Below are 10,958 nucleotides of genomic sequence, written 5' to 3' on the forward strand. Positions count from 1 at the left end.
AGCTTGAGGCTCGGTCTAAAAAAAAGTTTAGTAATTGCTTACTGAAGCAGGTACTGATGGTGTAGTCATTTCTTATTACTTAAGTGAAAATATACCCTGGCTGACTACTCTTCATATTAACTGGGTGATATAAATGGCCTTTGGATAAAACAGCGCTAAAAGCATCTTGTTCTCAGTGCCTTGTATGAACTTTCAAAGAACTGACTTCTGAAAGTCCCTTAAGTGCAAAATTACATCTTAAAGATGATCTGTAGCTATTTACAGAAGACTGGGGAAAATGTTCAAAAAGAATAGTCCCCTGCCCTACTGGAGAGGGCAGGCCCTGGGCTGACCAGGATGCAGCTATTGGACGCTTATTCCCAAAACATGCTGACCTACCAAATTGAGAGAGGTCCTCTCAAATGAGCAGGGGGGATTTTGTCCCCAGGGACATGGCAACATTTGGAGATTTTTTTTTTTTTTTTGCAGTTTTTGGCTGGGGCCGGGTTTGAACCCACCACCTCTGGTATATGGGGCTGGCGCCCTACTCCTTTAAGCCATAGGTGCTATCCTGGAGATGTTTTTTTTATTGTCAAGATGTGGAAATTCTACTGGCATCTAATAGGTAGATGCCAGAGATGCTACTAAACCCACTACAATACATAGGGACAGTCCCGTGAGGAAGTGTTTGGCCCAAGATGTCAATCATGGCAAGGTTGGGAAACCCTGCCCCAGGGCCAATAGATTTAAGGAAAGGAGGTGACCAGTATCATTGAGTATGCCTGTGCAGTAGGTCAAAACCATACCATGACAGTGGGAGCTCATCCAAAATAATAGGTCAAGAGGTGATCTGACGTTTCTAGGAAACACATCAGGCAATACCTTTCCAGTGCATCTATAAATTCCTTACTTATAATTCCTGGTCTTCTGTTGAATATTTCCCAAGTAAGCCTTGCCAGTGTGCCGAGCTTTCCAGTGGTCATGGTAGACTGCTTTGAGGGATTTATATGTCCCCAGAATCTCACACAAGATATTATTGCCCACACCCCTATCATCTCTTCACTGTCTAAGGGTACAACTAACCCTACATCCTCAACTTCTCATATGTCAAGAGACTGCCAGATTGTATATTTTGCTCTCAAACACATTAACCACTATGTTTTTTGTTTTTTTGAGACAGAGTCTCACTTTGTCGCCCTTGGTAGAGTGCCATGGTGTCATAGCTCACAGCAACCTCAAACTCTGGGGCTTAGGCGATTCTCTTGCCTCAGCCTCCCAAGTAGCTGGGACTACAAGTGCCTGCCACCATGCCCAGCTATTTTTTTGTTGTAGTTGTCACTGTTGTTTAGCAGGCCCAGGCCATCTCATACATGGAATACGTCTTTGTATTTTTTTGTTACCTATGAATTTTGTGACATGTCTTTGAAATACCTTTGAATACGAAGTTATTAATATATAAAATTCGAGGGCTGTCTGCAAAGTATCTAGCTCTGTGATATAAAAAATAGAAACAGACATAGCTGGATAAGAAAATCCTCATGTTTCAGGTAAATTCTTCCATAAAAGGCTCAGAGTTGGGGGTGGGGGGATACATATACACATTTATATATATCTTTTATATATATATATGTATTATATATATTTTACACAATATACAAGTATCTATACATAAAATAACTATACAAATACAATATATGTATTTGTGTGTGTCCATACATTTTCATACATATATGGGTTGTAAAACAAAATGTTTCTCCTCTTCTCACACACCACAACAATCAACACAGAAGACTTCTCTAACCGAACACGTAGGGTATTTCCCTACCAACAACCAAGCAATCTATTTAGCAGTAGATACCAGCTGGGCATCTTCTGACCCAATTTGATGCTGGAATTGAAATCTACCTGGAGATAGCATCAGATCCCACAGGTTGGGAGCTCAGTCTCACAAAACTGCCCCCACTTCAGGCACCAGTCACAAGTTTGGGCCCCCAAAACTTCCAATTGATTAGCCTCAAGTTGAGGTCCCCACAACCCCCATCTTTAGGATTGACTAATTTACTAGAGTGGCTCACTAAACTCAAGGGAAAATGTTTATACCAGTTTATGGTAAAAAGATATTTTAAAGGAAACAGCCAGATGAAGAGATAAATAGGGCAAGGTCTGGAAGGGTCCTGAGCACAGAAGTTTTGGTTCCCATGGAGTTGAGGTGCACCAACCCCAGATGATAAGTTCTTACTCATCTTCCTACAGGCCTCCATGGGTTTAGGAACTCTCCAAACCCAGTCCTCTTGGGCCTTTTATGGAGACTACATTGGATAGGTATGACTGAAGTATGGAAAACCAGGTAGAAACGTGATTGGACCAAAAGGGTAAGATTTGATACTTAATAGTCTGAGTAGAAAAACCCAATAAGATCTGTCTATTGCATCTACTTGGCCTCTATTCCACATTCCTTCCTCCTGGTATGAGACAGGACCCCTTCTGAAATTGGGGTCTTAGGACCTATAATCAAACAAAGCAGAGCAGAGAATTTCTTTAAGGCCAGTTCCAAAACGGAAAGGTGGAAGAAGAATAGTGTTTTTAGTATCTATGGGCTGTCTTACAGGTAAAAAAGGACCAGACAAAAGGAAGGTAGAAGGTTAGAGAGAATCTGCTTTCTGAGACTGCTTCTGAGCACTAAAACATTAATCCAAGACTGTCTTTCACCTTTACCACTGCTTCAGAAACCAAGGACAAAAGAACAAATACTAATATTGTAACAAAAATTATGCTTATTTTTCTAATCACTTATAAAATAACAAGGGCTATGGGAGTTATAAGCCAGGAACCAGGGATGAAAACCAATATGTATATTATGATATCAAACATATATACACACAGGGACCTCTATAAACTTATTACATTTTTACCTAGCTTTTAAAAAGGAAAGAAAATGTTTATCATAGTTATTTAGCTTTAGACAGTAAAGCAACTTCTATCAATCCCATTACTAAAACAACATGTAATTTTGACATAATAATGTACATTCATGTAAAATGCTAAAAATGTATTTTAAAAGAAGCACATTCCTAAGACTTAAGCTTACAATTTTTTTTGGAGACAGAGTCTCACTCTGGCACGCTGGGTAGAATGTTGTGGTGTCATAGCTCAAGGCAACCTCAGGCTCTTGGGCTCAAGTAATCATCTTGCCTCAGTTTTTCTAGTAGAGACAGGGTCTCATTCTTGCTCACACTTGTCTCGAACTCCTGAGCTCAAGCAATCTGCCCATCTAGGCCTCCCAGAGTGCTAGGATTATAGGTGCAAGCCACTACACCTGACTGTAAGCTTATAATTTTTTAATTTAACAAATTTAAAATCCCAAACACCCAAATTTACCTAAATCATTTATTTATTCATACAAAATGTACTACCTAATAAACAAATGGGACTTAATTAAACTAAAAAGCTTCTGTACAGCTAAGGAGACAACAACCAAAGCAAACAGACAACCTACACAATGGGAAAAGATATTTGCATATTTTGAATCAGACAAAAGCCTGATAACTAGGATCTACAGAGAACGTAAATTAATCCACATGAAAAAAGCCAACAATCCTATATATCAATGGGCAAGAGACGTGAATAGAACCTTCTCTAAAGAAGACAGACAAATGGATAGTAAACATATGAAAAAATGCTCAGCATCCCTAATTATTAGACAAATGCAAATCAAAACCACCCTGAGATATCATCTAACCCCAACAAGAATGGCCTATATCACAAAAGCTCAAAACTGTAGATGCTGGCATGGATGTGGTGAAAAAGGAAAACTTTTACACTGCTGGTGGGACTGCAAACTAATACAACCTTTTTGGAAGCAAGTATGGAGAACCCTCAAAGAACTCAAGCTAGACCTCCCATTTGATCCTGCAATCCCATTACTGGGCATCTACCCAGAAAAAAGATCCTTTTATCATAAGGACACTTGCACTAGACTGCTTATCGCAACTCAATTTACAATCACCAAAATGTGGAAACAGCCTAAATGCCCACCAACTCAGGAATAGATTAACAAGCTGTGATATATGTATATTATGGAATACTATTCAGCAATTAAAAAAGATGGAGACTTTACATCCTTTGTATTAACCTGGATGGAAGTTGAACACATTATTCTTAGTAAAGCATCACATAAATGGAGAAGCATGAATCCTATGTATTCAATTTTGATATGAGGACAATTAATGACCTAGTACACGGTGGGGGGTAGGGGAAGGGGAGAGCAGAGAGAGAAAGAAGGAGGGAGGGGTGGAGGAAAAGAAGAGCAAAGAGAGGGAAGGAGGGATGAGGGTGGGATCTCAGTGTGTGACACATCTCTTGGGGGCAAGACACAATTCTAAGAGGGACTTTACCTAACAAATGCAATCAGTGTAACCTGGTTTCTTGTACCCTCAATGAATCCACAACGATAAAAAGAATGTATTACCTAAGCATATGCAAGATATTTTGCTAGGCAATAGGGATAAAAAGATACATAATCCCTTCCCTCAAGATGCCCCCAGTTTCACCAGACACATTGGCGCCTGTAATCCTAGCACTTGTAATCCTGGCCTTGGAGGCCAAGGCAGGTGGATTGCCTTAGTTCATGGATTCGAGACCAGCCTGAGCAAGAACAAGATCCCATCTCTAAAAGTAGCCAGGCATCATGGCAGGAGCCTGTAGTCCCAGCTACTCAAGAGGCTGAGGCAAGAGAATTGCTTGAGCCCAAGAGTTTGAGGTTGCTGTGAGCTCTTATGCCAGAGCACTCTACAGAGGGCAACAAAGCAAGACTCTGTCTCAAAAAAAAAAAAAAAAAAAAGAAGCCCCCAGTCTCTGAAATGGGCTTAGCATGTTCAAAAAGAGGAATTGCAGTATAGCAATCCAGTGGAGTAAATGCTTAAAAACCAACACGTGGGGAGGCTCCAAGACAGCACGAACAACTGCAAGGAAAGACAGAGATGATGGAAGGTTTCACAAGGAAGAGGAGGTATATACCGATTTCCTATTTCTACATGAAGTCCACATCACCTGCAAGTAGTCTTTATAGAAAAAATACTTGTGACCCAACCTCAACAAGACAAAGCGCTAACTGATTATCTATTCAGAAATGGCACATACTTTAGAGTTGACTGGCCAGTTAGGGGTGTAATGTGTGGCCAAGACTAGACACAAGTTGAGAATTGAATCAGTAGTCTTGATTTTGTTAACTTCAAGCTCTGGCCATTTGTACAGTTCAGTCAGGACATCAAAAACCAGGTTTGAGAGAAATGGAGTGGGAAGGGAGGGTAGAGGAGGTTTGATAGAAGGAGGGTAAAAGGTGGGACCACACCTATGGAGCATATTGCAAGAGTACAAGTCAAATCTTTCAAGTATAGAACATAAATGTCTTAACACAATAATCAAGTAAATGAGGCGAAAGCTATATTAGTTTGATGTTAAGTACTCCAAATTGTATTAAACAATCAACACGCTGTACCCCACATATGAATAAATGTATTCATGATCTATGTGTATATGACTTAATAAAAAAAAAAACAGGTTTGACAATTTTCTTAAAGTACACTGCACTATAACCCAAAGGCCATGAGATGGCATTCAGCACATGGAAATCTAACAACTTGTCAAGTCCTAAGGCCCCCTTTTAGGCTGAACACTAGCTCTCAACCATTTTTTAAAAAATCTAATTTATAAAGAAAACATTGAAAATTCAGGACAATTCAAAACTAAGTACCTTAAGAAGCAACTTAATTGTACTAAGTGTACTCCTTCCATCCATGACAGAAGTTCAAACCTTTTGACCAGGATGCAATTAGAAGTACATTTTATGGCTTGGCGCCTGTGGCTCAAGCGGCTAAGGCACCAGCCACATACACCTAAGGTGGCAGGTTCAAATCCCCAGCCTGGGCCCGCCAAACAACGATGGCTGCAACTAAAAAATGGCCAGGCGTTGTGGCGGGCACCTGTGGTCCCAGCTACTTGGGAGGCTGAGGCAGGAGACTCGCTTGAGCCCAGGAGTTGGAGGTTGCTGTGAGCTGTGATGCCACAGCACTCTACCCAGGGGGATATCTTGAGGCTCCATCTCAAAAAAAACAAAAATAAAAATAAAAAAAGAAGTACATTTTACACTGTGATCTAGTACACACGTTTACGTGTCATACACTTACCATTACTATGCATGATACATTCTGGTTTTTTGTGATGTTCACAACCCATTAAATTTTATGACCAATTAATTTCAAATCCATAGTTTAAAAATATAATTCTATACATAATTTTATAAATATATATTAAACTTATAAACTCAGGATACAACAATGCCTTGTTATGTGTAATTTTCACTTTACGGTCATTACAGTTTTGTTCATTTATTTTAGCTATACCATTCCATCTATTAAAGGGGTACAATTTCTGTAACACAAAAGCCAAAATGATCTCTACCTTTCTTTAATTACTATAATGCTTTATATTACTATAATGCTCTGTGGGGTATTTAATTCTTCTAGGCCTTTGATTTACTAGGTGGTTTTCAGAAGGGCCTATTATATTCTAAGGCTCCAATTCTTTAACATACATATTTTCTTTTTGAGACAGAGTCTCACTATGTTGTCCTCAGTAGACTGCTGTGGCTCACAGTTCACAGCAACCTCAAACTCTGGGGCTCAAGCGATTCTCTTGCCTCAGCCTCCTGAGTAGCTGGGACTGCAGGCACCCACCACAATGCCAAGCTATTTTTTTGTTGTTGTTATTGTCGTTTTAGCAGGCTCTGGCCAGGTTCGAACCCACCAGCCATGGTGCATGTGGTCAGCGCCCTAACCACTGAGCAATGGGTGCCAAACCTAGTATACACATCTTAAGAAGGATTTGATTTTTAAGATTACATGTAACACGGTCACAAACATAGTCATAAAAATATTGCACTAACCAAAAAGCTGAATATAGGCCTAAATCAGAAGACTCTGGGGTGAGAAATGTGCCCCTCCTTTTATGGGGAGGAAACAAGACATGAAGAGATTAATTCTTCACCTAAGTCCCAGAACTAGCTGGTTTCAGGAGTAGGCAAGACCTCACAGGTATAGATATTCAGGCCAACAATGCTTCTTACACATCACTCTGCCTGCCCAGAAACCCATGTGCTGGACCGGAGGACTCCCAAATCCACCTCAGATTGATCCCCTTAGATCAAAATAATTTCATGACACAACAGTTATATGTAGAAGTGATGTGATTATCCAAGGACCCCTTAAATCTGTTTTGAACTTGCCAAATCCCTACTTTTAATTCTTCTTTTCTATTACCTATTTTGTAACAGTAAATAGTAAATTCATTATTTGTTGCTAAGGAAAGGGAAAGGAAATGTTCACAAGTCAATTTAGAAAATCAATCATATCTGTAACAAAAGGCTTATTCTAAGAGGAAATTAAACCAAATGCCAAAAACATTTCAGCCATTTCTCTCTTATGATTGAAACTCAACTGTATTCTGAATAGTCACCTTCAAAGTATCCCCTTTGTCTACCTTTGACCACAGAGATATTCAGCAATGAGATATCTAGGATGAGTTAATAAACTTAATTTTCCAACCTTACATATATATATATATATATACACATATATATATACACATATATATATTCAGCAATACTATATATATACACATATATACACACACACATGCTCTCACTCTGTCTCTATATATGTGTGTGTGTATACATATAGCATTAGTACAACACCTTTATACTTTATATGTGTGTGTGTGTATATATATATACCTTTAGTATAACAGCTGAGTATAACAGTGTATATAGCTTTATGTGTGTATGTGTGTGTATATACATATACCTTTAGTATAACAGCTGATAAAATATGTAAGAAATGTGGCAAAGGACCAAAATGTTTGACCTAGTCTGGGTTTCTCCCACTTATATAGGGTGGGCTTACAGGCTGGGCTTTGGGAAGGTCCTTCCCCTCTTTAAGCCTCAGTTTCCTCATCTGCAAAATGTAATAATGGTATGGATCTCTGAGAGTTACTGTAAGGATTAAATGAGAATATATATATATATGTATTTTGAGACAGAGTCTCACTATGCCACTCTCAGTAGAGTGCTATGGTGTCACAACTCAGCAACCTCTTGGGCTTAAGCGATTCTCTTGCCTCAGCCTCCCATGTAGCTGGGACTATAGGCGCCCGCCACAATGCCCAGCTATTTTTGTTGTTGTTGTTGTTGTTGTCATTGTTGCTTAGCAGGCCTGGGCTGGGTTCAAACCCACCAACCCTGGTGTATGTGGCCAGTGCCCTAACCACTGAGCTAGGGGTACCGAGCTGAGGGTATATTTATTTTATTTTATTTTATTTTATTTTATTTTTGAACCTGCCACCTCCGGCATATGGGGTCAGCGCCCCACCACTTTGAGCCAAAGGCGTTGCCCAAGAGACTATATATCTTAATATAATTAGCACGGTACCTGACACATAGTAAGAAACAATGTGTTTGCCATATTTTAAAATGCTTACCCTCCACCTTGTAACTGATTTTTTGCCAAGTTTCTGCCACGCTTCACTAATATACAAGTTGCTATGAGGTTCTACAAGCAATTAAGAACTCCTAATTCCTTGCAAATGTTTTCATGCTAAAGCATGATGCACTATTGAATCTTAGCTTGAAGCTCTTGCTCAGAAACAGCAATCAGTAATACAAACTTCTATTCTCTATATCAAAATGAAAGTAAATATAATCTTTACCATCCTCCTGATGTAGTTCCTTTCGCCTCCCTCGTCTCATCTGTAGAGGGTCAATGCTAAGTAGTGATTCAGAAATTTTTAATGAAGTTAAATGTATTGTTACAAGTTCACATTCTGTAAAATATTAGCAATGACAGCAAGCAATTATACTCCTGTTTAAAAGCAAGACAGCTAATCCTTAAAAGCTGGAAAAGTCAGATCCAAAATATCATCTTAAATTTGTTTTTAAGAAACATAACACTATTAGATTCTTCAAAGCAAAAGAGAACGTAATGACTCACTCCTTAGACAATATACTAGTCTCCCTTTTCATGTTATTAAATATAGACTTTGATACCAGCTTTGTTTTTTTTTTTTTTTCTGTTTTTGGCTGGGGCTAGGTTTGAACCCACCACCTCTGGCATATGGGGCCAGTGCCCTACACCTTTGAGCCACAGGCACCACCTGATACTAGCTTTATAGAAGTTCCTAGTGTGTTCAATTTGTTCGTATGTGTATATATATATATATACATATATATATATAAAAATACATATATATATAGGACCCTGGCCAAATATGTTTCACAAAGCTTATTTTTAAAAGTGAAGCAGGTTTTTTTATGACCCTATTTTCAGTCTTGGTAAGCTAATATGCATCATAAAACACCCACAGAGGGTTATGCCATGCACTAGCTCCCAATGTTTCTTGTCAATAAAACTTTTATGAAAGAACATCTCAATATCACCAGTGAGGAATTCACCTAAGAATGACACATAAATGCTTGAAATGACTCAGCCCCTTGCCCTCTAGCCCAAGACACCATCACTTTTATTTTTTTTTTTTTTTGAGACAGGGTCTCGCTCTGCGGCCCAGGCTAGAGTACAGTGGTGTCATCACAGCTCACTACAGCCTCCAACACCTAGGTTCAAACGATCCTTCTGCCTCAGTCGCATGAGTAACTGGGACTACAGGCATGTGCCACCACGGGCAGCTAACTTTTTTATTTTTTGTATAGACAGGGTCTTGCTATTGCCCAGGCTATGTGACTTTTTTGTAATTGCTTCTTACCAGTGACCTCTCAAGCATCTAATCAGTAGCCTTTCCCAGTGTTTATCCTTACCAACTTCAATGACACCATTGATCCCTCCATGAAAAATGGCTTCAAGAATGAGAATGGTGGCCAGGTGTAGTGGCTTACACCTGGAATCCCAGCACTTGGGAGGCTGAGGTGGGTAGATTCCCTGAACTCAGGGGTTCAAGACCAGCCTGAGCAAGAGCAAAAACCCCATCTCTAAAAAAACAGCCAGGCATTGTGGTGGGCACCTGTAGTCCCAGCTACTTGGGAGGCTGAGGCAAGAGAATCTCTTAAGACCGAGACTTTGAGGTTGCTGTGAGCTGTGACACCACAGCACTCTATCGAGGGTGACAAAATAAGATTCTGTCTGAAAAAAAAAAAAAAAGATGAGAATGGTGTGGTTAAGACCTGACAATCTGTCTGGCTGCTCTTAGACCCCTTGAGCCACCATTTAAGAAATCCAATGAATCTGCCAGACAGTCCCCATCTCAGTCACAGCACCAGACGTCCCAGCCCCAGATGAGCTCCCAGATGAAAACAGCTGACTGAGTGATCCACCCAATGCTATGTGGAGCAGAACTACCTCCCAGGTGAGCCCAGCCACCCCACAGAATAGCTTTATAAAGATAAACTTGCCAGGCGCAGTGGCTCATGCCTGTAATCCTAGCATTCTGGAAGGCTGAGGGTGGATTGCCTGAGCTCACAAGTTCCAGACAAGCCTGAGCAAGCACAAGACCCCAGCTCTATTAAAAAAAAAAAAACTGAGGAAAGAAGATTGCTTGAGCTCAAGAGTTTGAGCCCATGGGAGCTATGAAACTCTACCACAGCATTCCACCAAGGATGACAACGTAAGATTCAGTTTCAAAATAAAAAAAATTGAAAAATAAACTTCACAAACTCATCAAAAAGAAAAAAAAATGCTGACATCCCAGGGGAGTGGGGTGAAAACTTCAGTTCTTCAGGAATCAAGCTCCTGGCTCTATTCAAAGACGTACAAGAAAGCAGATTATATCTGATAGAATACAGATACCAAAGGGAATATGCAGACAGAGTACTTGGATTATCATAGGAAAATATATCTACAGCATCACATGGACATGCCCAATAGTGCAAAGCATACTAGAGTGAAGTAAACTCTTCTGAAGAAACCAATGATAAAGAC

The sequence above is a fragment of the Otolemur garnettii genome, unplaced genomic scaffold (genome assembly GCF_000181295.1).
Source record: "Otolemur garnettii isolate 467f Iridium unplaced genomic scaffold, OtoGar3 scaffold00051, whole genome shotgun sequence".
In the NCBI taxonomy this organism is placed as follows: Eukaryota; Metazoa; Chordata; class Mammalia; order Primates; family Galagidae; genus Otolemur; species Otolemur garnettii.